Raw genomic sequence first — 14547 nt, forward strand, 5'->3', positions numbered from 1 at the left:
ATGTGAGAAAAAAACTTTTTCACTGAAGGAGTGGTTGGGGTCGGGAATTCACTGCCTGGGAAGTGTGGTGGAGTCAGGTTCAATCAAGGAGTTCAAACGGGCATTAGATGATTATTTGAATAGAAACCTTGTGTATCGGTACAGGAAAAAGCAGGGGAATGAATGGCATTATGTTATGATGTTCATTTGCTGAGCCGTTGGAGACAGCATGGGCCGAATGGCTTCCTTCTGTGTCGTCACAATTCTGTGATTCCAAATCACTCCAACCTGATTGGGAATTGCTGAGGCAGTGATATTACCCAACATGCCGCGCGGTACAAGAATGACCTTTGTTCACGTCAGAGGGCAGTGCGCAGGCGTTGCGTTGGGCAGTGTTTGGAGCATGCGCAGGATAAGAGGTGGCGACGGAGCGCGGATTGTTTGTTTGACTGCAGCCGGCAACGGGTGGCGGGCAGGGCCGGAGGGAGCGATATCACCGGCGGATGGACAGGGAGACTCCGGAAACGTTTCGTGGCGGCCGTAAATCAGGTTGTTGCCCTGCAGGTCCAGGATTTACAGCTCTCGGCCTTTGTTCCTGTAACAGGCCCGGGTTAGCGGCCACCATCTTGGAAGAGGAGGGAAAGGAGCGCTCGGGGGCCATCTTGGTGCAGGAGCAATGAATGGGCTGGGCTTCAGGGCCTCCCCAACTGCGGGAGAGAAGCCACTTGGTACATTGGGATCAAAAACAGAAAATGGTGATCATTCTCAGCAGGTCTGACTCAATCTGTGGAGAGAGAACAGAGCTAACGTTTCGAGTGTGGATGTTCCTTTGTCAAAGCTGTGGAGAACGAGAAATTCCCTTGACATTTTTGTCCACAACATCTTTGGCTGGCAACACCTCTGGCAGACCATTTATCCACCCCCATGCCGTTCACCCCAGATGCCGTCACCAGCCCCCCCCACTCCATTCACCCCTTCCTCCACATGCCATTCACCCCATCACACGCCATTCACCCCCTCCATGTGCCATTCACCCCCCCTCCACGTGCCATTCACCCCCCTCCACATGCCATTCACACCCCCAACACGACATTCACCCCCCACCCCAAAATAAATAACATCCTATCACCCCCCTCCACATGCCATTCACACCCCCAACACGACATTCACCCCCCACCCCAATATAAATAACATCCTATTTCCAAAGGTCATCCAGACTCGAGACATCAGCTCTGTTCTCTCTCCACAGATGCTGTCAGACCTGCTGAGATTGTCCAGTATTCTCTGTTTTTGTTTCAGTTTCCAGCAGCTGTTTTTATCCTAGTGGTACCTTGAGATATGGGCTGGGTTCGCTCAGTTGGCTAGACAACTAGTTTTGTGATGCAGGCCAACGCCAGTAGTGCAGATTCAATTTCCGTACCAGCTTCTCACCATGCCTCTCGCCTGGGGAGTGGTGATCCTCAGGTTAAATAACCACCAGTCAGCTCTCCCCTTCAATGGAACAAGCAGCCTGGGACAATGGTGGCTTTACATATATTACTTTACATTGAGATGATGTGTGTCAGGTGGAGCAGGGGGGTGTTGACATTCAGGATGTACATGTGTGCGATCGTCTTGAGCCAGCAGAAGAGAATGTTGTGAATTTCTATACTGGACTGACACAGTGATGGGTTTTGAAAACGCCTGTTACAGGAAGGGGGGACTTTCGGCTCAGCAGAAGATCATGCATTCTTTGATTACATTCTCTTCTGACCTCGAGCTGGAATACTGAACATAGCCCAGAGTAGAGCGAGGGAGACCGCAAGGGATGGAACTTGAACTGGTGCACATAGTGCCATTGTTTAAGATTTCAGCACGGGGAGGAGGGACAGTATATGGGATGGGGATTAACAGCCTTTCGTGAACAGCAGAGGAAATATTGTTCCATCAAAACTAGATTTGTCTGTTCTCAATATCTACCCTATACTAAAAGTGATTACTTTTGTAAACTTCTTTCCAGGGTATTCGAAGGGGAGGATTTTTCCAACCAGAATCGCAAACCAAATATATCCAAGATCTAACAAAATCAATCGAGTCAGCAGGACCTAGATATCATTGATCTTTGAAAGTGGAAGGCGAAATGTCTATCCTGTGTATGGGAAATAATTTCAAACATCAGTCTGACTGGAAAAACACCTGGACATGCACGCATGAGTGTTCTACTGCACTGACTGTGGAATGAGCGAGGATACCAGCCTCCAAAACCACAACACTATCCACATTGGGTAAAAAGCATACACGTGTTCTGTGAGTGGCCAAGATTTTAACTATCATAGTCACAAGGACACTCACACTATGGAGAAACCGTGGAAATGTGTGGACTGTGGGAAAGCATTCAGTTACCCATGTGAGCTGGAAACTCATCAGCGCATTCACACTGGGGAGAGGCCGTTCATCTGCTCCTTGTGTGAGAAAGGATTCAGTCAGTACTCTCATCTCATTGAACACCAACGAGTTCACTCTGATAAGAGACCTTTTAAATGTTCCGATTGTGGGAAGAGCTTTAAAAGAAGACATGATGTGATTAGGCACCAACGCATTCACACTGGGGAGAGGCCGTTCATCTGTTCTCTGTGTGGAAAGGCATTCACTAATTCATCCACCCTTGTTGATCACCAACGTGTTCATACTGATAAGAGACCGTTTAAATGTTCTGACTGTGAGAAAAGCTTTAAATCCAAAAGGGAATTGCTGACACATCAACACATTCACACTGGGGAGAGGCCATTCACCTGCTCGGAGTGTGGGAAGGGATTCACTCGGTCATCAAATCTGTTGATACACCAGGGAGTTCACACTGGAGAGAGGCCATTCACTTGCTTGGTTTGTGGGATGAGATTCACTTTTCTATCCAACCTGCAGAGACACGGCCGAGTTCACAAGTGACTGCATTTTGGATTCTGCTGTTATCGCTGCTCTGAATCATATCCAGGACTGGACCATGTTTATTATGGTGCATGGGGATTGTTTTGACTGATGTGAATAACACCTATAACTGAGGCTAGAGTTTGATATTCTGTATAAATTGAAAAATAAAAGTAATCAACTTTCCTTTAAACACAGTTTCTAGTATTTATTGGTGACAGGACAAGTTGATTTGAGGAATTATGAAGTGCCTGGAATTCATCATTGAATTATGCTCCTGGATCAGAGTCTGTACTGAAACAGGTACTGGAGGCAATTATATGTTACAAGGAATCAGATAGAGTAGGCACTCGATTCATTTCTGCAAAAAAAAAGAAATCACAACTGGAAATCAAAAACTTTAAGGTGTAATATACTTAGGAAAAATCATGAAGGAAAAAATGAGGATGTAATTTATTTGTACTTACAACAATATTATATTGTCAACTAATCCATCAAATGTAGATAAGAATGAAATATAATAAAGGAACAATCATACAAATAGGCGTACAAACTAATTAACAGTGGGAGGGAGGTGAGGAAGAAACATACAGGTAAATTAAGGAAGTAAGTTTATAAAAAAAAAAAAAAATGGTAAAATAACCATGGGGATTTTCAACTCCTCTGATATTCATTAGGAAGACGAGACCAGTGAAGAGAATTGTGTTTCCACGATGTGTACAGGACTGCTTTGTAACCCAACATTTAAAAATCCCAACAAGCAAAGATTTATTATTGGATCAAGTAATGAGGATTGAAACAGAGTGGGCAAGAGAAATAAAATTCAGGGAGCATGCAGGCGTAAGTGACAACCTCATAATGTGCTTTAAATTAATAATGGAGAACGTCAAAGGCATGAGGAAGAATCAGGGAACAGATTGGAGAGAGGCAAAGATTGAGAGGCTCGGAATGGAAGTTTGGAAAAATAAACTGGATCATGCCATTGGAAAAGAATAATGTACATTGAACAAGGAAACAAATATTCTGCTAAATAAATAAGATCAAATAAAACACCAATGAGTACCATGGAGAAATGAAGACACGAGGAAAAAAGAATAAGGGCGAGGAGAGAGGCAAAACACTTAAGTACATGGACGGCAGGAGAGAGAATGAGAAGAGATTAAAAAGGTCAAAACATTTAAAAAGAGGAACCATGAAATTTAGTTTACATGAAAAAGTCAAATATTCAATAAAAATGTCAGGCTAGGAATAAGACTAAGGTAAGAACAGGAAAAAACCACAGATAGCAAAATGGCAGAAATAATAATTACTTTGGTTTCATATTTTGCAATGAGATTGATAAGGTAGAAATGAAGATACGTTTATGAATGACAGTAACACATTAAAAATTCAAGGAAAATATTAAATAAGTTAATCAGACACAAAAAGGATACATGGTCTTATGCAAGGTTTTATGTGCAATGAGATGAGGAACAGCAAAGACCCTTTACTGATGGAAGGTGAAAGTTCAGAGGTAAAATGCTAAAAAGGTTTGATAGGGTAGACACTGAGACAGTTTCTGTTTATGTGAGGGATAAAAACTATAAGCCATCAATATAAGACAGCAAGTCAAATTAAAGTCTTGGATCAATAAGGAATTCACCAATCTGCTGGTTGTGTACTTGGATTTCCAAATAGCAATAAGCTCCACATCAGAGGTTACTGCATAAAATGCACATGATGTAGGGGGTAACTTTTTGATATGGGTAAATGATTGGTTGGCTAACAGGAAGTAGAGTCATACAGCACAGAAAAGGCCCTTCAGCCATCAAGACTACTATCCCTAATCTCACAATCCCACTTTACCAGCACTTGTCCCATATCCTTGACTGCGATGTTCTTTCAAGTGGTCATCCAAGTGCTTTTTAAAGGTTGTGAAGTTTCCAGCCTCCGCTACCTTCCTGGGAAGTGCATTCTAGATTATCACTGTCCTCTGCGTGAAAATTATTTTTCTTGAATCCCCTCACCCTAAATCTATGCCCCCTTGTGATTGATCCCTCAACCAAGGGGAACAGGCTTCCTATTTACCCTGTCAAAATCCCTCAATCTTATACCCTCCGTGCTTTCTCTGCTCCAAAGAAAATAATCCAAGACTATTAAATCTCTCCATTTAGCTCAGATGCTCCATCCCAGGCAACAACCTGTTGAATCTCCTTTGTACCCACTCCAGAGCATGAGCATCTACATAAATAGGTCTTTTCCAGATTTGTAAATTGTAATTAATGGAGTGTCACAAGGATCAATGCAGCGTTCTCAGCCATTTACAATCTATACAAATGACTTGCCAATAGATTTGCCAGAAACACCAGGCAGGTATGAAAGGAAGTTGACAAGAGGAGGTGGGGTCCTGTAATGGGATATAGACAGGCTAAACGAGTGGCCGAAAAAAATGACAGCTAGTGTAAATGTGAACTTGTTCACTTTTGCTGGCAAGAATAGAAAAGCAGCACACTGTTTCAATGGAGAAAGATGGCAGAACTTGGTGCACAGAGTGTCCTGGTATGTGAATCACCACATTTTAGTATAGAGGATCAGCAAGCGAGTCAGTCAGAAGACAAATGGAATTTTGACGTTTATTGCAAGAGGAATTAAATATAAAATTTGTGACGTTTTACGATGGCTGTGGCCTTAAAGAGACCACATCTGGATTACTGTGTGCAGTTCTGATAAGATTCACTCACCTCATTCCGGGAATGAAAATCGCTTATTGTCACAAGTAGGCTTCAATGAAGTTACTGTGAAAAGACATTATTCGCCACATTCCGGTGCCTGTTCTGGGAGGCTGGTACGGGAATTGAACCGTGCTGCTGGCCTGCCTTAAAAGCCAGCCATTTAGCCCCTATTTAGCTAAACCAGCCCCATATGAAGGAGTTATCTTACTTCTGATAAAAGGTTGAACAGGTTAGATCATAATCCTTGGGAGTATAGAGAATTATAATATATATCAAGTCACCACAGGATTATATAGGGTGGATACCCAGAGGATGCTTCTTGTGGGGCCACAGTTTAAACTAAGTTTCATTTTTAAGAGAAGAAACTTTTATCTCCTTGAATATCATAGAATTTACAGTGCAGAAGGAGGCCATTCGGCCCATCGAATCTGCACCAGCTCCTGGAAAGAGCACCGCACTTAAGCCCACACCGCCACCCTATCCCTGTAAACCAGTCACCCCACCTAACAATTTATCATGGCCAATTCACCTAACCTGCAATTCTTTGGACTGTGGGAGAAAAACCGGAGCACCCAGAGGAAAGCCACAGGGAGAACGTGCAGGCTCCGCACAGACAGTTACTCAAGCCGGAATCGAACCTGGGACTCTGGAGCTGTGAAGCAACTGTGCTCATCACTGTGCTACCGTGCCGTATCTTTGGAATTCTCTTCCCCAGAAAGGAGAGGCTGTGTCTTTGAATTCATTTAAAGCAGGGTTCGACAGATTTTTGCTGGGCAAGGGAGTTGAGGGTTAAGTAGGTAGGCAGGAAAGTGGAGCTGATACCACAACCACATCAGTCAAGATTTTATTGAATGTTGGAGCAAACGCAAATGGTCAAATGGTTTGTGTATCTCCTATCTTATAATGGCTCCTATCTTCCTAACAGCAACCTGTATTTATCCAGTGTATTTAACATGTATAGAGTGATCTGCCTGGACTGTACGCAAAACAGCACTTCTCACTGTACCTCGGTACACGGGACAATAAATGTAAATCTAAATATAATTAAACATCACAAGGTGTGCTACAGGAGCAATTCTAAAAGAAAATCAGGCAACAGGCACATATAAAAGGTATTAGATTAGACAATGAGTTAGGGATTAACAGAAGGTTCAGGGGTTGGAGAAGATTACAGAGATAGGAGTGACAAGACCATGAAGGGATTTGAAAACATAAGAATTTTAAAATCAAGATATTATTTGGCCAGGAGCTAATACTGGTCAGCAAGCATGGTGATGATAGGTAACAGGAGCTGATGCGAGTTAAGAGACAGGCTACAGAATCTTGCATGACCTCAAGTTTACTGAGGGCGGAATGTGCGAGAGCAACCAAGAATGACTTGGAGGAGTCTAGTCTGGAGGTCACAGAGGCATTAAAGAATATTCCAACAGCAAATACTGTGAGGCAGGTGGGGAGTCAGGCAATGTTACTAGTGTGGAAATAGGTGGTCTTGGTGATGTCACAGGTAAGTATTTGGCAGTTCATCTTGGGGTCAAATATAACACCAAATTTGTGAAGTCTTCAGTTTCAAACAGTTGCCAGTGTGAGGGATGGCGTCAGTATCCTGTTGTTTGCAGCACTGGAAGAGAAACCTATGCAAGTGATTCTCTAACAACAGTTAAGTAAATAAGAATCAGATAGACGCGATGATCCAATCCAGAGGAGACACAGTGGAGCAATGGGAAGAACTCATAATCAGACTAACATTATTCATTGAGGATTGACTGCTTTTTGTAAGAAAATTCCATTTGTCAAGAAATGATTCCTAAATTTTCCAAGCTTCCTTTGCACTTTTCCCAGAGTAGGTAAAGCAGGGATTGGTGGCAGGGGTACAGAATACAGCTGTCAATGTTGAGCATCTCATTTGAAGCGGATTCTGGGTGGGTTCACTTCTACATTCACTGGTTCCCTTTCTCTCTACACCAGCCCCAACCCCCGCACACCCTGCATATTCATTATTTTATAGAATGAAACAGCACATATGGAAGCATTCAGCCCAACATGCCTGTGGTGATTCTTTGGAAGATCCATTGATCCAGTCCCAAATTCCTTCGGACATTGTCAGAATGATCGATATCTGCTGTAGGACGAGATGGATGGAAAAGTTGTTTTGGTTGGTTATTTCTTACACACTCCACCGTGGGGAAGGAATGATCAACCAGTATACTGTGCAGGTCCAATCATTCATTTTGAGTAGGTAGAGAGCATCTAGTGTCAATTTAATAATTTGACACACACCACGTATCTCTGCAGCATTGTTAATAAAGGATCATGTTAAAGTGGTATCCCCGGTGTGATTGGATTCTTGAATCATGGAGTGACAAAGCAAAGATATTCCCACCTTGCACTCCCAAAACTATTAATTGGCTGGTAGTTTGCAGTATGAAGCAGCCCCACATAGCTGCAAGGTAGAAGAGGCCATGTCCGGTTGTCACATTACTGTTAAACTCAGGGTTAATGTAGATGGCTCCCAATTTTGTGAACAAGTATCGAATTAACGCTGCCTCATTGGGGTTCCCATGATGACTGGAGAATCTTCATTAAATTCCCACTGCATTATTAGGTCCAGAAAGCTGAGCTAATTGTTATGGTCACAGCCCTTCAAACCATTCTGATTAAATTGTCATCTATTCTGACAATTGCTTTGATTAAAAATCCCTCATGGAAAACCTACCTCTCCAGTAAAAACATGACTTCTCCACAGCAGAATGGAAACCACTCATCCACCACTCTGAACGATTTGGGAAATTGCTGGTATGATTCCACGACAAATGGCTACTTGTGGGGTGAAGATATATCTGCAGCAGGAGTTTGTGAAAAGGAAGATGGGAATAACCAGGCTGACTGACTCAACCATAAACCTACTACAGAGGTGATTCCATTGGATCCACTCAAAGCACAAACCTTGGCACAGATGACTCCAGTCACACCTGGTTTAACAACTTGTCAGAGCATTCAACCTGATGGTGTGTGAATCATCTCAGACAATCTCAGCTCTATTTAATAATATTACAATAATAATCTCTTACTGTCACAAGTAGGCTTCAATTAAGTTACTGTGAAAAGCCCCTTGTCGCCACATTCCGGCGCCTGTTCGGGGAGGCCGGTACGGGAATTGAACCCGTGCTGCTGCCTTGTTCTGCATTACAAGCCAACTGTTTAGCACATTGTGCGAGTAAAGAGCTTTCAGTAAAGAGCTTAGTGAGCTTTGCGCATGAGCAGTGGAGAGAGGTCACATCTGGAGTGAGATCACAGACAAAGAGAGTTTTAACCTTGGGACTCTGAAGCAGAGTGGGGATTCGGTTACAGCTTGGGAAGAGGTGCTCATTGCTTTTTTCACCTTGCTGTGTAACTTTGAATCTTCAGCGAATGGTCTGGCCCTGCTGCAGCTGAGGATACAAGGGAGAGAGCTGATGGGTAAGTAGTGGCCAAGGTCAGTGAGTCTTTAAAACTTTCATCAATTATAGTTTGAAAATAAATTCTGCGGATTATAATCTGTAAGGGCTATAATAGATAGTGACGAGGAATAGCAAAGAAGGGCCATAGAGAATTGGATTTAATTGAATATCAATCTTCTTCCAAAGCATTTTAAAAACTTTTTACAATTAAGGGACAATTTGATTTGATTTGATTTATTGTCACATGTACCGAAGTACAATGAAAAGTACTTCTCTGTGGCTGAGGAACGTACCCAGTACGTACATAGTAGACACAAGAGTAATCAACAGGGACCATTGACAAATGGTACATCGACAAACGGTGATTGGTTACAGTGTGGAACAAGGGGCCAAACAAAGCAAATACATGAGCAAGAGCAGCATAGGGAGCCGTGAATAGTGTTCTTACAGGGAATAGATCAGTCCGAGGGGGAGTCGTTGAGGAGTCTTGTAGCTGTGGGAAAGAAGCTGTTCCTATGTCTGGATGTGCGAGTCTTCAGACTTCTGTACCTTCTGCCTGATGGAAGGGTCTGGAAGAAAGCAATGCCTGGGTGGGAGGGGTCTCTGATAATGCTGTCTGCCTTCCTGAGGCAGCGAGAGGTGTATACAGAATCAATGTGGGGGTGGCAAGTTTGTGTGATGCGTTGGGCTGAGTTCACCACAGTCTGCAGGTTCTAGTGAATTTAGCATGGGCAATCCACCTACCCTGCACATTTTTGGGTTGTGGGGGCAAGACCCATGCATACACAGGGAGAATGTGCAAACTGCATACGGACAGTGACCCGGGGCCGAACCCGGGTTCTCAACACCGTGAGGCAGCAGTGCTAACCACTGTGCCCATGCCACAACTCTTCCAAAGCTTTAATTTAAAAGGATACGTCATGGCAGGAGAAGTCAAAGCCTTGGTTTGCTCCTCTTGCTCCATGTTGCAAGCCGGGAAAATCTCCAGTGTCTGGGGCCAGCACTTGTGCAGGAAGTGTCTCCAGCTACAGCTCCTGGAAGGCCAAGTTTCAGAGCACAGCTGGGGACACTATGGAGCATCTGTGAGGCGGAGAGTTTCGTGGCTAGCACGTATAGAGAGGTGGTCACACCGCAGCCTCAGATTGAGACTCCACAGGCAGGGAGGGAATGAGTGACCACCAGGCAGAGCAAGAGTGTGCAGGAATCTCCTGTGGCGATTCTCCTGCAAAACAGATATGCCGGTTTGGATATTGTTGAGGGGAATGATCTCCCAGAGGAAGCAGCAACAGCCAAATTTGCTGCACTATGGTTGGTTCTGCTGCAGAGGGTAGGAGTAAAAAGTGTGGCAATGCACTAGTTAAAGGGGATTCAATTGACTCGATGGGCCGAATGGCCTCCTTCTGCACTGTAAATTCTATGGTAAGGGGAATAGATGGGTGTTTTTGTGGCCACAAACAATACTCCAGGGTAGTATGTTGCCTTCCTGGTGCTAGGGTCAAGGGTATCTCTGAGCGATTACAGAAGATTCTGGAGGGGAGGGTGAACAGCCAGTGGTTGTGGTACACATCGGTACCAATGACAGAGGCAAAAAAGGGATGAGGTCCTGAAAGCAGAATATCGGGAGTTCGGAAGAAAGTTGAGAAGTCGAATTTCAAAAGGTAGTGATCTCAGGATTACCACCTGTGCCACATGCTAGTAAGAGTAGAAATAGTAGGATGAATATGTGACTGAAGAAATGGTGTGAGGGGGAAGGTTTGAGATTCCTGGGGACTTTGGACCAGTTCTAAGGGAGGTGGGACCTATACAAACTGTGTGGGTTACACCTGGGCAGGACTGGGGCTGACGTCCTTGCGGGGAGGGGGGGGGGGGTACTTTCTACAGCGGTTGTGGAGGGTTTAATCTCATGTAGCAGGCCAACCTATGTAAGAATTCAGAGCAGGGGGAATCAAGAACAAGAGAAAAAGGACAGAAAGGAGAATAAGACAAGTGATAGACAGAGAAATCCAGGGCCTGTATCAGATAATGGCACTGTAAAAATAGGAGGGACGGGACAAGGAACGTTAAAAGGACTAGCCTTAAGGTTTTGTATCTGAACGTGCATTCAAATGAAAATGGATGAAATGGTTGTGCAGATAGGTGTAAAGGGATATGATATAGTTGGGGTTACGAAGACATGGCTCCAAGTTGAACAAGGATGGAATTAAACATTGAGGGCTATTCAGTTTTTAGGAATGACAGACAGAAAGGAAAAGGTGGATTTGCATTGTTGATTAAAGAAGATATTGTTACAATATTGAGGAAAGATATTGGTGAACATGATGTGGAATCTGTCTGGGTCAAGTTAAGAAACATCAAGGGGCAAAAAAATATTTGTACGTGTGGTATACATACCACCAAACTGCAATGGTAATGTTGGGAATAGAATTAGATAGGAAATCAGACATGCATGTGATAAAGGAAATCTGTGTTTATGGGTGACTTTTAAAAAAAATTTAGGGTACCCAAATATTTTTTTTCAATTAAGGGGCAATTTAGCGTGGCCAATCCACCTAACCCGCACATCTGTGTGTTGTGGGGGTTAAACTCACGCAGACACGGGGAGAATGTGCAAACTCCACACGGCCAGTGACCTGGGGCCGGGATCAAACCTGGGACCTCTGCATTGGAGTCACCGTGCTAACCACTGTGCCACGTGCCGCCCTATTCTAGGTGACTTTAATCTGCATATAGGTTGGGTGACTCAAATTACTTACAGCACAATAGAGGAGGAATTTCTGGAGTGTATACAGGATGATTTTCTGGGCCAGTAAGCTCAGGAACCATCAAGGGAACAGGCCGTCCTGAAATAGGTGTTATGCACTGAGAAAGGATTAGTTGGCAATCTAGCTGTAAGAGAATCCTTGGGGATGAGTGACCATAATATGATAGAATTCTTTATCAAGGTGAATAGTGAGGTAGTTGATTCTGAGACCAAGGTCCTGAACCTCAATGAAGACCTATGATGGTATGAGGCATGAATTGGCTTTGAGAGACTGGGAAACATTACTGAAAGGAAGGACACCGGATAATGGCAGGCATTCAAGGAACAAATAGGTGATCTCCAAAAGTTGTTTATTCCTATTTGGCGCAGGAGTAGAAAGTGACTGAGGCCAAACCATGGCTTACAAGGAAAATTGGAGATAGTGTTAGATTCAAAGAAGAGGCATACAAATTAGCAAGAAAAAGCTAGGATTGGGAACAGTTAAAATTCAGTAGACCAAGGGATTGATGAAGAAAGGGAAAATACAGTTCAACAGTAAACTGGAAGGGACTCAAAAACTGACTGTAAAAGTTTCTATAGGCCTCCCGAAGTTCTTGTTCATGTTTCGGAGCCTCCCAATTTTTATTCCCTCGGTGTTTTTTTTGGGAAGGTGAACACAGTGATTTCAGGATTTATGTGGGCGGGTGAAACCCTGCAAGTGAAGAAGCTGCTGGAGCGAAGAGGTGGGGGGGGGGGTGGGGGGGCTCTTCCGAACTTTATAAATTACTACTGGGCGCGAATATAGAAATGATCAGGAAGTGGGTAGTGAGGGATGGGTCGGTATGGGAGCGAATGGAGGTAGCCTCATGCAAGGACACTAGTTTTGGGGCACTATTAACGACACCTCCGCCGCTCTCACCATCCAGGTACTCCACAAGCCCAGTCGCGGCGGTGGCCCCGAGGGTGTGTGGACAGTGGCGGCAGCACATGGGGCTGGAGGGATCTTCGGTGTGGGCGGAGATATGTGGCAATCACTGGTTTGCTCCGGGGGTGTCTGGAGGGGGGATTTTGGGGGTGGCAGCAGGCAGAGACCTAGTGGTTTGGGGTTCTGTTTGTAGATAGGGGTGTTCTGTGGAGGAGGAATTTGAGCTGCCCGGTGGAAACGAGTTCCGTTATTTGCAGGCGAGGGACTTTGTATCTGGCTGTGAGAGACTAGGAAACATTACTGAAAGGAAGGACAATGGCAGGTATCAACTTTCCCGCATTAAACACCCAGGGACTGCAGGGTAAGGAGGTCGAAAGCGGGATTAAGGGAGGGAAAGGTTTGATAATCTTCATTACAGAGTACTTAAGGAAGTGGCCCTAGGAATAGCAGATGCATTGGTGGTGATTTCCCAAAAATCTTTGGACTCTGGAATTGTTCCTACAGACTGGAGGGTTATGAACATAAACCTGCTATTCAAAAAGGGAGGTAGAGAGAAAACACGGAACGACAGACCAGTGAGCCTAACGTCGCTAGTAGGGATGTTGCTGGAATCCATTATCAAGGATTTCATAGCACAGCTTTGGAAAGCAGTGGTGTATAGACAAACTCAGCATAGATTTACAAAAGAAAAATCATGCTTGACAAATCTACTGGAATTCTCTGAAGATTGAACTAATAGAGTTGACCAGGGAGAACGGGTGGATGCGATTTATTTAGACTTTCAGCAGGCTTTCAATATGTAAAGAAGCACGTGGGATTACGGGTAGTATCTTGAGAAGGATAGAAAGCTGGTTAGCAGACAGGGATCAAAAAGTTGGAATAAATGGGTCCTTTTCTGATTGGCAGGCAGTGACTAGTGGGGTACCGCAGGGATCGATCCCAACTGTTCACATTATATATTAATGATTTGGACGAGGAGGTGGGGGGGGGGAAGAGAGAGGGGGTTTAGCAAAAAGGGGAGGCAGACAAGGTAAATGTATTATCTCAAAATTGCACATGATACAAAGTTGGGTGGGAGGGCGAGTTGTGAGGAGGATGCAGAGGTGCTTCAGTGGGATTTGGACTGGCTGAGTGGGCAGATGCAGTACAATAATGTGCATAAATGTGAGGTTAACTGCTTCGGTAGCAAAAATAGGAAGGCAGATTATTGTTTGAATAGGTGTAAATTGGCAGAGCTGGATATTCAGCGAGATCGTGGCTTCCTCGTGTATCAGTCGCTAAAAGTAAGCGAGCAGTTTCAGCAGGTAGTAAAGAAGGCAAATAGTATGTTGGCCTTCATAGCGCGAGGATTTGAATATAAGAATAGAAATGTTTACTGCAATTGTATAGGGCATTGGCGAGGCCACACCTGGAATATTGGGTGCAATTTTGGTGTCCTTATCTGAGGAAGGATGTTCTTGATATAGAGGGAGTGCAGTGAAGGTTTACCAGGCTGATTCCTGGGATGGCGGGACTGTCACATGAGGAGAGACTAAGTTGGTTAGGATTATATTCATTGGAGTTTAGAAGAGTGAGAGGGGATCTCATAGAAACGTATAAAATTCTAACAGGATTTGTCAGGGGAAATTCAGAAAGAATGTTCCCGATGGTGGGGAAGTCCAGAACTAGGGGTCATAGTTTGAGGATGAGGGGTAAACCTTTTAAGACTAAAGTGAGGAGAAATGTCTTCACCCAGAGAGTGATGAATCTGTGGAATTCGCTACCACAGAAAGTAGTTGAGGCCAAAACGTGAAGTGGGAGACAGTCTGAGTGAGGCAGCCAGAATGGGATTGAAAGTTGGTACTTAGGAGC

At 44.2% G+C, this 14547-nt stretch overlaps 1 long non-coding RNA gene across 1 annotated transcript; it reads left to right on the forward strand.

The window, feature by feature from the left end:
• Positions 1–350: 350 nt before the first annotated feature.
• On the forward strand, positions 351–3076 carry LOC140390415 (uncharacterized). Its single transcript, XR_011934632.1, has 2 exons — positions 351–528; positions 1979–3076. It is a non-coding gene; the product is annotated as an uncharacterized lncRNA (long non-coding RNA).
• The last annotated feature ends 11471 nt before the right edge of the window (positions 3077–14547 follow it).

The sequence above is a fragment of the Scyliorhinus torazame genome, chromosome 14 (assembly GCF_047496885.1).
Source record: "Scyliorhinus torazame isolate Kashiwa2021f chromosome 14, sScyTor2.1, whole genome shotgun sequence".
Lineage (NCBI taxonomy): Eukaryota > Metazoa > Chordata > Chondrichthyes > Carcharhiniformes > Scyliorhinidae > Scyliorhinus > Scyliorhinus torazame.